This window comes from Hylobates moloch, unplaced genomic scaffold, assembly GCF_009828535.3.
Source record: "Hylobates moloch isolate HMO894 unplaced genomic scaffold, HMol_V3 SCAFFOLD_5, whole genome shotgun sequence".
Classification (NCBI taxonomy): Eukaryota; Metazoa; Chordata; class Mammalia; order Primates; family Hylobatidae; genus Hylobates; species Hylobates moloch.
In genome coordinates, this window is record NW_026652280.1 from 54,225,462 (window position 1) to 54,244,939 (window position 19,478).

The window sequence follows — 19,478 nt, forward strand, 5'->3', positions numbered from 1 at the left end:
GGGCTTTTTCTTTTCAAAAAAAAAAAAAAAAGTTTATTAAAGTTTGCACGATTGGCAGTTTTGTTCACTCGCAGCTTCTGAACATTTGGTTCACCTGCTTTTGGAGTGAATTTACAGCGAAAGTTCTGTTGACTGTAAATGCGTTTGTTCCCAGTGCTTCCTGAAGAGAATTTCTTCTCATGCTCGTAGGATTTTATGGGCAGTAAAGGGAATCCGTCAGTTGACGGTATTCGCTGAGCAGGCTTGATAAGTCGAAATGCAAAATACCTGTGCAGTTCTTAGGTTAATAAGCAAAAAATGGCAAGTGAAGAATGAGTAAAGAGGACATTTTATTCTTTTGTTTTATCGTCATGTCGCAAAATTATCCAAATATCTTCCCCACAAAGACACAGCATCTGTTTCAACTGGTAAATTATAAATAAAATATTTACATTAAAAACAAAGATTTAGCTTCTATATTCTGTGTGGGCGCGGAACACAGTGCTGTTCTCTCCTATCAGCTGCTTGGACAACTCCCAAAAGAGCGAATGGCCTCAGGTGGGCTGGCTGGGCTTTTAGGGATGAGAAGCTGAAGACAGGAATAAAAATAGTACAGTCCTCACTGAAGAGCGGATTGTTTTTCTTCAGGGTATGCCTTGAAAAATTCATATGTAGATGAGCTATACCAAACGAATCATTTTGCTATTAGTAGCGGTTTTGAAGAAGAGGGAGGGCATTCTGGGTGGCTCTTGTTAAATACCTAGCCTTCTCTTCAGTATTTTGATTTCACTATGTCTTCTTGGAAAGGTCTCCAATTTTTCAAAATGTGTTGTAGGAGTGTTCTGAGTATGCGGATTGTCCATTATATCATTCAGAAGGTCACACTTGGATCATAGAAAAGCCAGGGAGGTGTTATTATGACCTGTGTTCTGGTATCATATTGGTAGTAATATGCAGTGAACAACACTTTGCTATCAGCAGGTATAGAAAGGCAGTCCTGTTGTGTTTCTTCATTTATGAATAACTGATTAATAGGTTTGCAATTAAAAGATAAAAAGTCTGATTTTATTAGATGAGTGACAGTATTTCAAAACCATGTAGATTACAGCCAACTTGAAGGAGGCATTGGAAACCATGAAAATGCAATAGGCCCTTCTAAATAAAACATGAAGTTCTGCACTCAATTTCCAACTTCTGTCTTACATACATACTAGTACTTTAACCGACAAGATGTAAAAGATATTGCTGACCTGACTGTCAATTTGATATCAGAATTTGAAACTTGTATCTCAGGAAAGTCATTTACCTAAGGCAGATAAAAACATTAAGACACAATGTCAGTTAGGTTTGGAGTCTTTATTTTCAACCAAATGCTTAAAAATACAGACTACCAGGACATTTCTATTAACAGTTGAATTTATTGTGTGAATTCTCATAATTTAGTACTCTGAAGGAATAATTATATTTACTTGAAAAAGTACGCTGGGTTTTTTGTTTGTAGGAAACTTCAGTGTAATTGTCCTAAGAACCCACCTCATGAGAGTAGGTACCGTATTTCTAGCTTCAGTGGAGCAGGCCCTGGTTGGTTTACTTACCTCCTCTAAAGTGCATTAAACCTGTTAAACACCGAAAAGATTCACTTTTCTATTTGCAAAAGCTGGAAATACATTTTGAAACATGGAACTCCTTTACCCCTCCTGCCTCTCAAAGCCCTAGCATCAAAATTCTATCAGCCCACATACAAAGTCGAGAAACTTATTCTGTCCTTATGGTACAAATCTTCAGGATAACCCCTTCTATTTAATGAAATGGAGAACTGAAGAATGGAGAACAGTATTTAGAGGCATGGATGGACAGACAATTAAATGAGTCACTCTTTCTGCCCCATTTATATTATTTGGATATTTGTCTCAATTCTTGAGAGTAGACATGGTACTTGAGTAGATTACCTGACTCAAAATAGTTCTGCTGTCAGCTTATTTTTAGAGGCAGCAAATCAGTTGCATCAAATTGGTCAATTGTGACCTATTTCTATTTTTCTTGCTGGCTATTTATTCTCTTTCTTGTGGTGCCTCTCTGATGGAAGTTTCTCGGCCATTTTACCTAATAACAAACAATTTTTTTTGAAATTTACTCTAAAAAGCACTGTAAAAAGGAAAAAGTGGTCTACTATATAAAGGTGTGATATATTCAGTAAGAGCCAAGTTATAAAGCTGGGAAGGAGAGAGGGGAGCACTTAGTCATTTAAATGGCCAAGTTAAACACAAGACACAATTAGGATATCTGAACCCTCAGGTGTTCATAAACCCATACCAGGGACCTCTGGAGAGGAGTGGTGGGAACCAGGGAGAAAGAGAGCCCCAGAAGTGCCTTGTTTAACTTGGCTGTCACAGTAGCTAACCCTTTGTAACTTGGCACATTTTGAAGTTATCACACTTGTGATTGACCTTTCCCCCATTTACCTTCTTACGTACTTATGAAGGTTTATTTTATTTTATTTTTGAGTAGAGTAATTTATTTAGAAATATAATAGAGTGGCAAAACTTAGTCTGCAATTTAAAGAAGAAATGTAAACTATAGAATTTGAATATAAAGGCAATGGATTTTAAGCCCGAAACCTTTTGAAAGTAAGAAAACCTGTGTATTAGGCTGTATTCTCTAGTGGAAAAGCTCTAAAAATTGTAGGTGTTAGAAAAGCCACCTCAGGGAGCTTGTACTGGCACTGAAATTTAATAGAAACGTTAAACTCTCCAGTCCTTATTTAAACACATTTTTTCTCTCATTTTCAAAGTCAAAATATATATACTTATGGGTAGACAGGTGAAGTATAACCAAAAAAAAAGTGTTTCTCTTATATTTCATATGTTTCATTTCTTAAACAAAAAAAACTCATCAGTAAAGATTGAATTTTGATTTTGGAAATGATGACATAATTAGAAAAAAAAGCCCCCAGTTTTGTGTGTAAAGGTAATTGTTTTAAGACAGTGCAGTGCTTTGCTTTTAAGAATTGCAATATGGCTTTCCCTCAAAATTATTTTTAGATAGGTTGTGACTCCCTTTTTTCATGATTAGATTTTAACCTAAGGTAAGTTTTTTAAAAAATATGAAAAGATACATACACACACAAATTAGAGATTTCTTTTCATGATTGTACAGGCAAAATTACTAATTGGCATACAGAAATGTATGCTTTACTTTTGGACTTGTATGCTAAAAAGCCTGATTATTGGAAACACTGCAGAAGCTCAGTGTTTGACATCCATACTCCTTCAGACACTTGCAAATGTTCTTCTATTCATCTATCAACCAGTGACTGTTTCTTCCCTCCACCACCTCTAAATTATACTGACTAGATGTTGAAGTCATTAAATTGATTATAGTCCAATCAGTAGACAATCCGACATAAACAAAAACAGCAATTACAGTTGGCAAGGATCCCATGAGTGCTAGTCAAAGTTCCAGAACTGATGGTCCAGTGAGTCTCTTCCAAAACGCCGGTTTCACGATTTCAGCACTTCTGGCAGCATCTTCTTAAAGTGAGGGCACACAAATTCATAAGATTCCACTTGGCCTTAAAAACAAAAACATCTGTTTGATGCATGAGTGAATTGTTGACTTTTATTCATCCAGCCAAAAAAGGACAAAAAATAGGATACTGAACATAAAAGCTTGCATGTAAAAATGAAATTGCAAAGGGATTTGAGATTAGCAAGCAGCCTTTTCTAAAGCAAGCTGTTAATAATTTTTCTTTTTTGTTTTGCCAGAGTATTTCTATATCCTTTAAAAGCCACTGTAGATATTCTTACTGACAGCAGTGACGTCTAACAGTGATGACAGAATTTTTCAACTTTTTGCTTCCGGTAATTATACTTAGTTCTTTGTACTTGCTTATTTGGTCTAGTGCAAGACTTGTAGCATATTTGTAGGAGATTTCTTTTCACCTAGAGGAACATTTGTACCTGCCTCCCTCTATTTTTAAAGGAGTCTGTTTGTGAGGGCTCGTTAGTCTGGTAAATTCTAGTTAAATACTTGTTGACATAAGTTGAAGCATGTTATTAAGTATACTTGCTTGAGTTTTCATTTTGATGTAAAAGCATGTAATAAGAAGAAAGAGGTTTTGATAGTAGAAAACAGTAGGTCTACTAAGATCAATTAAGAATTTTATGTAGGGTCTCTTTTTCCTATTAATGTGTTTTATTAATTCATCTGTCAGGATTCACATTGCTGGTTTACTGTCATTAATTCTGTTGCCACAGAATACATTCCTCATGGCTGGATTTAATGGATACTATGTTCAGTTTTTTAGTTAATTTTAAAAGAGAAAGTGATTTTAAGACTTGCAATATTTGTATATTTTAGCAGCTGTCTGCATCATTAAAAATGTAAATATTATCATTAAGTAAGATGTGAAAGAATGCTTTTGAATTGAATGAGATTTTGATACAAAGGCTGATATTCTACATCAAGCCTGTAGCTAAGTATTTTCCCAGATGTATTTAATTTTTTTCTTCATTGACTCCTGTTGTGCTGTCAAAGGTTAAAGTTAGTTCTAGGGGTGGGGGAGATGCATGCAACTTTCTAATCCCATTTCAATTAAACCTGAAATGTTCCTGTTTTTTGTTTGGGGATTACATGGTGCTAGGATTGCATACACCTTGTTTGTTGTAATGAAAGCGTACTTGTCTGATTTAAAATATGTTCTGCAACAGTGTTATTACAAAGCAATTAAAACTTAAACATTAAAGTTAACATTAGTAAATTTAAATAGCTCTGTTATAGTATTAATCAAATAGTGTAAAGAAAGCTTTTAAATGGTTTAAATAATTATGCAACTCCTGGCATAAAAAGCCTGACACAAGATAAATCTTTGAAAACTAAGTAGAATCACGGCTTTTTTTTTTTTTTTAATAAAAAACTTTAATTTTAGGCACCTTGGGCTTTTAGCATGCATCACATTCCACCTCTAGTGTAAGTAATTATGCCAGTTTAGTAATTATTAGAGATGAAAGAAATTCAGTAAGATATGAATTCTTTAAAACTTCAGTAGCTTCAGTTTTAGCAGGGATAATGATCAAGCAGCAGTTATCCTGCTGCCTGGGGACCCTGCCACAGCTACAAGCACTGGGCTGATCTTGTGGGTATCATTATTATGGCAGCACATACTATAGTTAGTGTTTCTACTCTAGTTGTCAGATTGCAGAGGTTTATAATTTGGTCATTAAACAAATTTAGATTCCAATATGACTGTGTAAAAACTCCCCTTTCTTAGAACATTTTTTTAAAAATAAGTTTAAAAATTATTATTTTTGGGCAGCATCTCTTTTAATTCTATGGGATAGTAAATGCTTTGAAAAATCCTGAAAAGAAAAGAAATGTCTAAGTCTGTCATTTTTATGTGTATATGTGTTAGGTACGTGTTCATTTTGAATCTTATTTTTAAATAAAGATGATTTGGTTTGGAAAGCATATATACATTCCCGCGTGATCATAGCTCTCCCAATCTGAGCAAGGTCAAGTGATTGACATTCAGAATATTTGTTTTCATAATAGTGCAGTTTGTTGGATTTATATTTCGATATTTTGGTTATGATAATTTTTTTGTATATATGAAACCCAAGAGTTTAAGTCCCTCAGTTATCACAACATAGTGTAAGACACACACATACATAATCTATATACACAGAAACATACTCTAAACCTTCTATAGGAAATACACTTTGTTTAGTAAGTCCATATAAGTGTTAATAATGTTTTAAGGGAAAAATTAGATTTTTTTCCAATTAAAATTGGTGTCATTTAAAGAATAAGATTTCCTTTTTGAAATTAAAATCAGCATATCATTGAGTCTCATTATTTCACTAGTTTTATTACCTTCTCTTTCCATCTTATGATTGGCTTTTTCTCAAAATTTATTATCCCATCAGTATACTGTGAGGGATATGATATGTCAAGATGGAAACTTCTTTACCTGATAGGGACAAAATCCTCATTGATTACAGAGAGTTCCATATATTCATACAAAATACATTTGTTGAAACCTGTAGTGAGGTGAACAGTCCACACAGTAAACTATAACTTGCTATATTATAGGAGTTTCTGTGACCTGGAATCTAAAACATATCACTGTGCTTTAAACTTTGTATTGACTTCAAGAAACAATTCCTAGCATTTCATACATGTTCTTAACTAATATTCTTATCTTTCACAATAGAGCCAGATTACGTCCAGTTAGTGCTTGAATCAGACTACATATTAATTGCTTTCAGCATTCCTAATGATTTAGGTTGTCTTAGTTGTGTTAAATTTATTAGACATATGCATTTTATCACCACTATCAGCACCTTTTGTCTTTCATTGATTACTTTTATACATTAAGAAAAGGAAGGCCGGGTGCGGTGGCTCACGCCTGTAATCCCAGCACTTTGGGAGGCCCAGGCGGGCAGATAACGAGGTAAGGAGATTGAGACCATCCTGGCTAACACGGTGAAACCCCGTCTCTACTAAACATACAAAAAATTAGACGGGCGTGGTGGCGGGCGCCTGTAGTCCCAGCTACTGTGGAGGCTGAGGCAGGAGAATGGTGTGAATCCAGGAGGCGGAGCTGGCAGTGAGCCGAGATCGCACCACTGCACTCCAGCCTGGGAGACAGAGCAAGACTCCGTCTCAAAAAAAAAAAAAAAGAAAAGAAAAGGAAAAAAGGCTGTAAAGTCTTCACAAACATTGCTCTACCAAGTACTAATGAAGCCAAAACAGAATCAATGCTTGAATGCTGATGTATGGAGTCTGAAGTTCCTATACGTAGGGGGCTTTGGGGTTGTCAGTGTGCAACTTGCAAAGTTGTATGATGTTTTGCAGACATGAGGCAAGGGTTAAGAAGAACTGTGGGCTCAAGGGAGTGCATATTAATTCCTGGAAAGAGTTGAAAATAAAAACAAACAATTAGTTATCGTCATAAATATTGTGACTTGGATACTAGTGCTTGTAGGGAAATGGTTGCAGAGCAGGAAGAGCACGGGGGCATACTCGATTTGCCATGTGTTTTGGCAAGCCATTTACCCTCTGTACTCTAGGATTTAGACTTTTCTGTCACTAAAATGAGGAAGCTTATTCATCATTTAACAAGTTTTGGGGGTTTTTGTTTTGTTGTGTTTTGGTTTTTGATGCCCGTCTTATCCCAGGCATGGTGCTAAGTTCTGAGGATTCAGCTGTGAACCAAACAGATATATAAACCTTGCTCTTCTGGAGCTTATAGTCTAGAAAACTGGATGAGAGTCTACATACTTTCCATTGCTTTTTAGTTTTTGGAAGGAAGCTCTGCAGGCGAGGAGAAGGACATACATGTGTATGGTATGTTAACTTTTCTTGTGAGTTGGGTCAGATGAAGCAGTTAGACAAAATGAGTCTCAAAAACATTTTTGGCACCAAAAGTTTGATGAGCTATACTTTTTAAGAACTGCTAACTTTGTTTTCTCTTATAATCTAAAGGGAAATATGTCCACTTGAACTGAAACAACTAAACACAATATATAGAACTTTTACTTCCCACTCTTTTGGACTTAGGTCATTGATGTTGCAATATCTTTTACCCCTCCTAAAAGTTCTGGATAACATTTTTGAAAGTTAATCGTGCAATGGTGAAGCTGATTAATTTTCTAAATTGTTTGAAGAATTTAAGGCATCCTTTAAGATAATTGGAGGTTCTTGGAGAATGTGTATGATGTTGATATTGAAAAACAGCAAAACTAAACTTCAGTTAGGAATCCCTGCTATACAAAATTGAGGTGAAAGAAGTCGCAAGAACTTATTCCATTAAATGTGCAGGCGTAGAACACTAGGGAATGCAGCAAGTTGGTACTAAAAAGTCCATAGTGTGCAGGTTTGATTACTTTTCCCCTGAGAGATAGGTGAATGCTTTGAAATAAACTTTTACTGAATCATGGATCTTAAGTGAGACAATTTAAGGATAATGATATTGGGTGTGCTGATGGTCTTCATGTTCAAAGATGTGAGCACTGGAATGAATGGTGATGGTGGAGTTTAACTGACCAAAGAAAAAGATGATCAACATGAAATCCCTTTTGCCTCCTCCAACATCATATAGGTCATTTACATAACTATTGCATCATTATACCAAATTTTTAATCTTCAAAATAAAACCATTACAAGATACTAACACCATTTTATAGCTCCTGTTAAATGTAACTGTTTTTTATACTTGCTGATTTGCATATTTAAAACCCAGTATGAGTGTGATGGGCTGGCAGACCTCTATGGTGGCTTTTTAGCTCTGTCTTTGTCCCTGTGTCCCTAGGCTAGGAGAGTTCTTAGCCAGTTGCCTGCCCTATACTAAGTGCTCAATAAACTTCAGTGGAATCAGTATCACTTCATTTCCTAACAGTCAAAAAGAAGGTCTCAATGACTTCTGAGTTCCCTTGTAGCTCCAACATCCTAGAATTCTTATATTGAGAAATTGTGATTCTTGCAAGTTGATCAATAATTCATATTAATGGGGCAAACATACTTTCAAATTGTGAACTTGACTGAGTTGTAGCTGATGGAACAAAATCAAAGACTGGCCAAAATTTCCAAACGCAGTTTGGACAGCCTTACTTTCCGCTGTGATTTCTTATCAAGACCCCGCATTTACCTTTGGCTGTCCAGAGCATTTGAGCCAAGGTCAAAGTGTGTTGTTTGATTTTGTTTATTTATTTATTATTATTATTTTTTTCAGATGGAATCTCACTCTGTCACCCAGGCTGGAGTGTAGTGGTGCTATCTTGGCTCCCTGCAACCTCCACTTCCTGGGTTCAAGCGATCCTCTCACCTCAGCCTCCCTAGTAGCTGAGACTATAGGTGCGCACCATCACGCTTGGCTATTTTTGTATTTTTAGTAGAGACAGGGTTTCACCATGTTGGCTAGGCTGGTCTGAAACTCTTGACCTCAAGTGATCCACACTCCTTGGCCTCCCAAAATGCTGGGATTACAGGCGTGAGCCACCACAACCTGCCAAAGTGTGTTGCTTTAAAGACAGCATTTTAATTTAGTTTGACTAGCCCCCTTCAATTAATATTCATCTATTTGCCCAAATGCTGGTATTCTTTTCATGCAGCAGCATGTCCCAAACCTTTAGTGATGTCCATGGCTTCACTTTGAATCTCTTCTAGGCTTAGATTGTGGATTTTCAAGTCGGTGTTGTAATGATAAAGGCTTGAGTATTGTTTTCATCTCACATCTTGTGAGAGGCTTTTTCCGACCCACCTAACTTAAAGTGACCCATTTCTGTTATTCCCTGTATACCCCATATGTCAAAGAAACTGTGGCACTTCATTTCCTGGTTTCTCCGTAAGCCTTTTGAGAACAGTTTGGTGTCCCTTTTCTTTGAATCCCCGTAACCTACAATGTAGACAAACAAATGTAGACACACAAACAAATGCATTAATTCAGCCAGTTGATTAGTTAACAAATATTTACTGTGTTTTACCAGTCGTTTACCAGTCTGAGAGTGCTAGCAGTTGAGAATGCTATGAAGGAGACATATTGTCTATATCCTGGTAGAGTTATGATCAAGCAGTGGAAACATATTAAATAAACAAGATGCTAGTAATTTCCATTCCTGTGAAGGGACAGCACCGATGTTAATGAGACTATTTAATCAGTGAGGTCAGGGAAGGATTCTGGAGGAAGCGCTTTCAAGCAAATCCTGAAGTTTCATATGTTTTCGAATGAAAGATACTGAACATGGTCATGCATTCTAAAGGATTTTTTATTGAGCACCAAGTATGTGTCAGGTTCTAGGGAGACAATATGGAACCAGTCAGACCCAGTTGCTTATGGGTTTCATGGAACAAACAGTCTATGAAGACATATGATATGCCTCTTTGTGTCTCTCATAATGTTATCTTTAGATTTTACTTAGTTTTACAACAATAGTGTTCTTTCAGTTTACACAAACGGTATTCCTTTTGTGTCATTGGCACATGGCTAACTTCTGTGCAAGTTGTGGCCATATTTTAATTGTGGGCCTGGTTTTCCCATTCTAAGTAAACTACCTACAGCTACATTCATTGAGTTTTCCATTACCTAAGTCTATTAACTTTCAAATATCTGGGTTTGTTTTAATCCTTATATTGCTCTCTAAATACTTGATCAACTCACTCATTCTGGAATTGTGAGACAATTTAACAACTGTTCTCTATTTTATCTCTTAGATATTTAGGAAAATATATGTTAGTCATGTAATTATGTTTCTGCTTATGATCTTTGCAAATTCTTAGCACAATTTTCACATCAAAGAGCTTAGTAAATACTAAACTATGATAGTGCAATTCATTAGTATATTCTGTAATTGAAAATAAAATGACTGGGCACAATGGCTCATGCCTGTAATCCTAGCATTTTGGGAGACCGAGGCAGGGGGATCGCCTGAGCTCAGGAGTTCGAGGCAGGCCTGGGCAACATGGTGAAACCCCATCTTTACCAAAATATAAGAAATTAGCCAGCGTGGTGGCACATGCCTGTGGCCCCAGCTACTCGGGAGGCTGAGGTGGGAAGATCACTTGAGCCTGGGAGGTGGAGGTTGCAGTGAACCGAGATCATGCCACTGTACTCCAACCTGGGTGACAGAGTGAGACCCCATCTCAAAACTTAAAAAAAAAAAAAAAAAAAAAAAATGTAGAAAAACTGTGAAAGATTATGGAAACAGTAATATGTCTACTAGCAATTTTTTCCACTTTCAACTCACATTTCCTATGCCTTTTCTGTTGTCTTTATTCTTAATTGTAGTTTTCACACACACAGACACACACACAAAAGTCTATGAGAGGTTGTTTGAATTCAACCCTTAACCATCCACGTAATTCTCCAAGATAGGTCAGAGTGAGATGCATCGGTACTCTGGATGGCCGATTAGATGTTGCCCCTTCAAGCTATTCTTTAAATATCTGTTTCATGGTTAGACAGAGACAGTGAGTATAGCTAGCTGGGGTAATGTACCCAGGGAGCTAACTGGGCCAATCTTAAATTGCAATGTATATATGTGAGTGTTTATTTTTTTCCCCAAACAAAAGTGGGAGGTCTCTATGTTGTCCTCCTTCCTAAATATATTTCCTAGCAGCTCTTCCATATAGGCACTTATGATCTCTCCCCTTTATTCTAATGACTCTACACTATCCATTGTATGATGGGCTGTTGTTTAGTCCATCCCCAGCTGCTGGTCATCAGGGTGTTTCTTTTTAGTTACTTATCTGTGTTGCAGTAAGCATGCATACATTCTTGCTGATATGTATGATTTTATATACCTGGGATCAATTCCTAAAAATGGAATTGCTAGTTAAAGATAATGTGCATTTAAAATTTTAATGGATACCGCCAGTGTGCCTTCCATAAAAGTAAGACCAATTCACACTGTAGTTGGCAGCAGGGTTAGAGAGTGCCTGTGTTTAAATACTTCATCCTTACTAATGCGACTTGTGAAAAAACAAACTGGTATTTAATTGACATTTTAATTAGCATTGCTGTAATTATGAGGTAGATTGAGCATCATTTCAATTGTTTATAAACTATTTGTATTTATTTTTCTGTGAATTGCCTTTTTATTTCCTTGGGTTTTTTATCTTCTGGTTTGAAAGAGCAGCTCATATTATTAAGAAAATTAGCTCTTTGCCTGACTTACGTGTTGCAAATATTTTCCCCAGTTTGCCTTTTGACTTTGTGGGTGGTAGTTTTTTTTCTCTTTTGCCATATGGAACTTCCAAATTTTTATTTTTGGTATTGTCAGTGCTTTCCCTTGTAACTAATAGATCTTGTGTCTGACATATTATAGAAAGGATTTTTTTCCTAGTCTTTATTTTCGTTCTGGGTTCCCCATTACACTGGCTGCAGTGTCTTGTTCCCCTACCTCCATCTCTGTGTCCCCAGCCTTGCAGAATATTTCTGGGAATATAGTAGGTGCTTAGCAAACATTTATTAAATGGGGGAAGTATAGTGTAGTGGTTAAGAACATGGGTGTTAAACTAGACTCTCTGGGTTGAAATTCTAATCTGATTGACCTTGGGCAAGTTATTAAATCACCTTGTACTACAGTTTCTCCATCTGTAAATGAGGGTCCTACTAGTACCTAATTCAAAGAGCTCTTGTGGGAATTAAGAGTTAATTAGTGTAAGCTCTTAGAATAGTGTCTGGTAGATATGAAGTGCCTGGTAAATGTTTTTTTTTACTCTCGAAGGTTTTCTCACTTTTGTACACCCCATAGCATACAACTCTTTTCTATTCTAGAAAGTTCCTTCTTGCTGTGGTTGAAGATTGGGAATTTTTACATACCTGTGTGGTAGCACGTAGCCCTTTCTGAAGCCTGTTTTGTTGTGGTGGGCCGGCGGGGGGGCGCTAGAGGGATTCTCACAAAGTCTTTGCCGAGTTCAGTCTGCCACGACAGGTGCCTTCACACTGGCCAACGCAGTGATCCAGTCCAAAATCTAACTTTGCTTTGCCAGTGTAGATAGAATTAAGAAAGAAAAATTCCTGCAGAAATTCCAATTAAAAGATAATGGAAGGATAAAGTGAAGCTAATTAATTTTAGCACCTCTGCCATCTTTTTTTGGTAAGTCGGGTTGGTGTCTTTTAGGTTCTTTGCCAAAGGGCCAGTGCTAATTTACAAAGGTAGTCTAATTGTTCTTGGGAGAGGAACTGGAGACAAATAATTCACATATCATTATGAAAGTTTAATCATAGCAGATTTATTAATAATCCTTAAATTAAAAAGATAAATATGGGCTTGGGTTTACAAAAGAATTAGTGGAACAAGGGGATGATTTTCTGCATCACCTCAGTCATCAGTAAATTTGTCTACAGGCATTTTCTTCTTGGCTTCAGAGAGAGATTCTGTGTTGTCTAGAAGCACATGTGGGTATAGAGTTTGAATGTGGAAGGAGAATACAGGAGTGGTCTGCTGACTGGCAGTTAACTCCCATCCATGCCTGGCTGTGTCTAGCCGGTGCTTTAATTTTATTTGAGACCTTATTTTGGGGCAGATTGACATTGCTTTCCTCTTGGCTTCTTCTTTATTCTTTCTGCAGTAAATCCTAACTGTTTAGGTTGCTTTAATTCCCCTTAACTTCCCTTGCTTGTTTAATCACAAGTCTTAATCTCTCTCTTCAATTCATGAAATCACCCGAGCCCCACTTCCAGATTGCTTGACTCTGCTGGCCCTTTGGGCTTTAGAAGACCAGCCTCTGTCCACGCTCGCTGGTTGACCTTGGCATTCACTTGTCCGGTGACACTCTTTGTAGACACTGTATTTTCTTTTAACTTTAAATGTAAACTGTCATAAAGTTGTCTTTCTATACCGACAAAGTCTAAAACCTTAATATATCCAATCAGATGACTTTCAAATAGCCATTTATACTTTTTTCTTCAACCTTAATGCTAAATGAAGTGAGAGAAATAGTAATGAAAATCAGAGTGGGGAGAGCCAAGAGGATTGAGAGAGGCCACTTTTAATGAATGGAATATCTTTAAATGATAGAAGGTGACAAAGGAAATTTCACTTTGGGATCACTTAATATAGATATTCTGGAAAACACTTTTAAAGGGGTATTGGGTGCGGGTGCTAGTTTAGTTTCCCAAAAGGCCAGCCAGGGCTGGGGATGGACATCTCGTTAGGTGAGGTACAGAGTGTTTTGAGCACAGGAGAGGATACAGATCATGAGAGTTTAGAGCAGGGAAGACCCTAGAGATGACCCATTTGCTGTCTCCAAGACCCAAAGACCTTAAATAATGTATTCCAAGTCACACCATGACTTCGTGACAGACTAGGGAGGAGAGTCTCAGTCTCTTGATTTATAATTCTAGGAATTACCTTTCATGGCTATACGCATTTTAGGTGATGGAAGGAAAAGTGACTTTTCCAACCCTCTCAGACTTTTTCTGAAAGCCAAAATTACAGGCTCACTACGCTGAGAGCATCACCTTCCTTATTCTAGTCTGAGCAGTGGATGTCTCAGTGCTTTGGTCCTGTGTGCACATTCGGCATGTCACAATGAGTAGACATGAGGGACCCACTGCCTGGTGGACCTGCGTTTGAATCCTGCACACTATTAACAAGCTACATGTTATTGAATCTTACTAAACCTTAGTTTTCTTACCAGTAAAATGTTAGGAATATACCTTGCAGGACTGTCATATTAAGAAACAAACATAAGGTGCTTAATGGATGTCTGGCTTTTAGCAAATCGCTAACTGGTAATAGCTTTTTATTCTGGATGAAGTTCTCTGGGAAGCTGGGGAGGCCTGCATGTTTTATCCTGTTTATGTTTACCTTGTCTGCAAAGTCTTTAGGGGTGGCACTCAGTATTGCAGCTGCTTTGCCTCTTTGTGTAGAGAAGAAAGTATTTCCCCTTCTGGAGAAAGCCTAAGAGGAATTGTGTGAACTTTTATATTCAACTCTTAGTAACCATTCTCTACAATAAAAGATGTGTAATGTTGCTGGAGGAGAGTTGAGTTCACTATTTTTGACAAATACCTTATGTGTGGGCACCTGTTTAACATTTCAAAAAACACTGTGTCTTCCTTTGGCTTTAAGTGTATGCTTTGTCAGTTATCATTGCTCTCATTTTATAGGTGAGAAAACTGAGTTACATACACCGGGCCCATCCAGTTCCTATGGCTGAAGCAGAAAAAGGACTTGAAAGTGGGCAGTCTTTCATCCCATACTTTTCAAATGAAGAAGCCACGACTCGTCATAAACCAAATCAAGATGTAGAAATAATTAATCCTCTGGCCACCAGATCTCTCCTCTGATGTTCCTTTTGACTTTAGGCATTTAGATCTCAGTTCCCTCTCCTATTCTACTGCCCTGCCCCTAAGAGACAGTTACTTCTCCAAGAAAAAGTATGATAGAGAGCATTAAAAGCAGCAGAATCCTGACAAATCTCTAATTGTATAATTAAAGGCTTTGTCTTCTGGTTAAAAAAAATCGAATGCCTCTGGAAGCTGATCTGGGAGATATTTTAGTGGTGGTGGCAAGGGGGTGCTGGAGTGTTTTCTTCATTGCTGGTGAAGTCTCGGAACTACTGCCTTGTAGAGGTTGAGTAGACTTTCAAAGGTCTTTCTTCTCTGTGCTCTTACTCAAAGGTCAGGAGATTTGCTTGGGTGGAGCCCACCAGCTTGACTTCTGGGAAGAAGTGAGTGATGGTTGTGCCTGCAAAGACTATAGCACTGCACCTGGCTTTGGGCTGACTAGCCCCTGGTAATACCACACTGGCTGTATTAAACACACCATGAAGCAGATAGAGGAGAAACAAATTCATATTTCCCACTGGCAGATTAAGGCACTTTACCATCCTGAAGCTTTCCATGTTTTCTTTTGTTTGAAATATATTACATTTGATACAGTTGTTCTTCATGGCTGTGAAAGATGGACATACCCATTGCAGGGGTAGGTTGTCCCAAGGACTGGTGTGGCATTGATACCCTCTGTGGAGGTGATTGGACATGACCTGTCATTGTTTCTGAAAAAATTACTCCAATTCTGACATCCTAGAGATGGTATTTCAGAGACAGGATATACTTTTTTTTTTGGGTAGTGTTGGCTAAATGTAAGGTTTCAAATGTGTTGGATTTAAAAAAACTACAAACAGCAACAGTGGAATTGACCAGGTTGTTTTCCTTATTATTCTCTTTTAAAAATAAGATGAGCCCTGGCCCTTCTGCCCACCCTCTGAGAATATGCTCCCTCCCCATATATATTTACATATATGTATATATATATATACATATATATATAGAGAGAGAGAGTGTGTCCTTATTAAACCACATGCTTATTAAACTACATAGTAAAAAAGCAAAACAAATAAATATAGGTGTTTATCAGCCATTTCCTCCTATGTGTGATTGATTTAGCTGATATTACTTTATGCATATTTGGAGATTATCTGGAAATAATCATTTGAAAATATGTTTACATACAGCATTTTATGATAAAATAAATACTATATACTCTAGTATATATGTATATATACATATGTATAGATTTGTATATGTATATGGTACATTATATATATATAAATACTATACAGATATATAATATGTGGCCACATTGTCCTGACAAGTCGAGATTGAGACAATATAAGTGGGAACACATTTCCACAAACAACTATTAATTTATAGTTACTATGATAATGGCGTACACGTTCACTTTTAGTTCTATCTGGGTAGCTCTGTAAATTGTGTATTGATTATGCTAATTGCACTCGTGTCTTTATTACTTGTCTGCAGATACATGCAGATTGAATGCACATTTGGTGAGGTGGTCATTCTGTAGGAAAAAGTACATTTTTAAAACCTGGCTTTTGGAGAGATTGTGTTAAAACTAAAGAAAAACATTAGACTCATATGGACACCTAAGGAATTATTTTGTGTCCTAGGAAATGAAAAGTGCAGTTAAAAAGTTTAAAACAAATGATGCCCTTATATTTTCTTTGTTTCAAATTCCTTAAGGAAAGTGTTAGCAGAAATGGAACTAAATCAATAATGATCTATTTTTATAGTTTATTTTTGGTTGTCTGGCTTTTCCTTTTTTGTTTATCAGGCTGAAGGAACCTTAGACATTTAGGGTTGTATATATTTTAAAATTTATTAGACCAACTAGGGGAAGACACAATGAATTCCTTTTTTTCAATTATACATAAATTTTCTTGTAGTTTATAATAGCTCATAAGGTATAAATCACAGCCTCTTTTTTTTTTTTTTTTTTTGCTCTGATCTTTCATTATACAAATTTGTGCCTTATCTTACAGGATTTTTCTTTTTTTAAAATTTCTCTTTTCCTGAGTCATCATGTTACCAAGGCAGTTGTTTTGAAAATGCTTTCTTATCTTCCTAAGTGGGATCATTTCTTACAAATGTGGACTTTCCACTTATTTGTTAGCTAGGAAAGAAAAGAAAAAAATCTGTTTTCATTTGTTTTCAAATTATTTTTCTCTTTATTTTAATAGCAGCTTGATTCCCAGTTTGACAACCATTGGGAGCTGCTGAAGGGGAAAAAGAAAGAAAAACCCAACATTTTTTCATGTTCCTGGGTGAAATAAATCTGTTTAGTGGAATATTAAATGCCCAAAATGTTTTGATTAATTTTGACAAACTTTAGACAAATCCAATTGTCCTTGTCTATCAAATATATGATTGCAGTTAAGGAGAGGAATTTCCTAAATTAAAAAAAAAAAAAAGAATAAAGAAAGAAAAAAGCAAGTCCAAAGTCACTAGTAAAGAGAATTGAGTGATAATATTGTACTGATTTTTGTGAATGAGGTTGGGGTTTACCTTCTCAAAATGTGAAAGTGAGTATTACTACATTGCAGCAAGCCAGTGTTTCCTGATTCAAACAAAACACTTTCCCCCTAAGCTAATGCCTCAGCAATTGTTGAGATAGTTAACTTTAGGTGTCCAATTCAGAAATGTTGCAACTTGATTGGCACTGTCTAAAATGGCTGAAAAAATACAAACAGTTGGTGTAAGTATTAGTATGATATTGTTAATACAAAGGCATTTAGCCCCAGATTTTTCTTTGCTTGGGGAAACTAATGCTTTCTAGCTGTGCTACTAAGACTACACAGACTTATTTAGTAAAGAGGAGCCAGACTCTTTCGCAAATGTCCAAATGTCTAAATCCTAGGTTCAAAAATTGGTTTTATTTCTTATTGTACCTGTTTTGTCTGAGAAGCAGTTTTCAGTATACCTGGTCATTATGTACTAAAGACTACACATAAATGTTTTCAAATAATTTGTTTTCCTCCAGAGTGGATTTCTTTTTTAGCAGTTTTAAAGTTGCTTTACTATTGAGAAATTAGTGCTTGATTAGCTGGATATTAAAAATATTTGTGTGTAGTATTTTCTTATGTAAAATGGAAGAACGGAGTCCTTGAGGCTCGGTTTAAGATTGAGCATGGAACTACAGAAGCTGGTTTTGTTTCTTTTTGTAGGAAGTTAGAGACTATATGAGATTCAAGTGTGTCATTGTTGAATCTGAAGGCATCAGGGTAGTTGGAAGAGTGAGGCATTTCAAATCTGGCAAGAAGAAAGGCTCATGCCAAAGCAAAACAAAATAAAAACAACAAGGTTACAAAAAGACACTGGGTATTTTACTTTAAGCCTTTCATCTAGAAAAAGCTTCAGCAGGGTACTTTTTTCTTTCTTTATTAGCGTAGGTGATTTTGAGTTTGTGTACCCATTTTACCCTTGTGTCATCTCTTTCCCCTGCTGCCCTGTCACATTCTTTATGGTTTCTTACTGTATTTTCTTTTAGGAGAAGGCTGTGTGTACCTTTTAAAACAAGCATTTTTAATTTATTGGAGTTTTATGTTATTAAAAGTAGTAGTCTGGTGTTTTGACTTTGTCTTATGAAAAGAATCATGAACTCCAAGTAAAATCGTGTTAACTTACTTAAACTAATGGTTAATGATATATTTAAAGAAGAAATAAGAAAGAGATATTAGAATCAATGTCTCTTTTGGTTTTCAGTTTAATTTTATACTTACTCTTCTTTGGCATTGTGCGTGCTTAAAATAAATCTAAAGTTAAAGGAGTCTTACCAAAGATCTTTGAAGTCCTAAGAAGTGTCATTGGGGCCCCTGGAAACCTCTGGTACTAGGTTAAAAAGTTAGCTGGTGGCTGAGCACGGTGGCTCACGCCTGTAATCCCAGCACTTTGGGTGGTTGAGGCAGGGGGATCATGAGGTCAAGAGATCGAGACCATCCTGGCCAACATGGTGAAACCCTGTTTCTACTAAAAAAATATAAAAATTAGCTGGGCGTGGTGGCGCGGGCCTGTAGTCCCAGCTACTTGAGAGGCTGAGGCAGGAGTATCGCTTGAACCTGGGAGGCAGAAGTTGCAGTCAGCTGAGGTCGCACCACTATACTCCAGCCTGGCAACAGAGTGAGACTGTGTCTCAAAAAAAAAAAAAAAAAAAAAAAGGTGGTGTGATTTTTCTGCCCAGTTTTTCTCCAGCTTTGGCACTTCTTTGTCACTATTTAGGTAAGTGAGAATATGGGTAAAAGACAAAACCTGGATGTGAAGACAGTGAGAAAAGCATGCTCCTGTCTAAGAATGGCTCCACCAAGCCTGATGCCTGGCAAACACTGAGACAGCTCTCCACTTTCCTCTCCTCACCATCCGTCCAGATCCTGTTTCCCTAGTAGCTCCCAGAACCATTATTTCCTTTCTGCCATTGACTTAGTTTTCACTTTCTACTTACTTCCTGGTTTACCTTGTAGCCTATGGATTGGTCTCTTTGCTTCCAGGTCTGATCTTTGTCCATGCCATCCTCTCAGTTACTAGTGGAGCATCTTTGTAAAATGTCAATCAGATCATTTACTCCCCTACTTAAAATCCATCAGTGATTTCTCATAGCAGTGAGGTTAACATCTGGACATTTCGCTCACGGGAGTTCCTTCGTGCTCTAGCCGCTTTTCCAGCCTGGTCTCTGCCGCTGCCCTACTGTCTTTCTGGT

At 36.9% G+C, this 19,478-nt stretch overlaps 1 protein-coding gene across 5 annotated transcripts in view; it reads left to right on the top strand.

Annotated features, from left to right (window-relative positions):
- ZNF521 (zinc finger protein 521) overlaps positions 1 to 19,478 on the top strand; it is a 290,644-nt gene that overhangs the window by 3,082 nt on the left and 268,084 nt on the right. The window contains exon 1 of one of the 5 annotated variants that reach the window (XM_058438549.1): positions 3,793 to 3,839. The exons of the other annotated variants lie outside the window; for them this stretch is intronic. The gene's annotated coding sequence lies outside the window, so the exon portion shown is untranslated. Of the gene's footprint in view, positions 1 to 3,792; positions 3,840 to 19,478 lie in introns of those variants that run through there. 5 annotated transcript variants of the gene reach the window in all.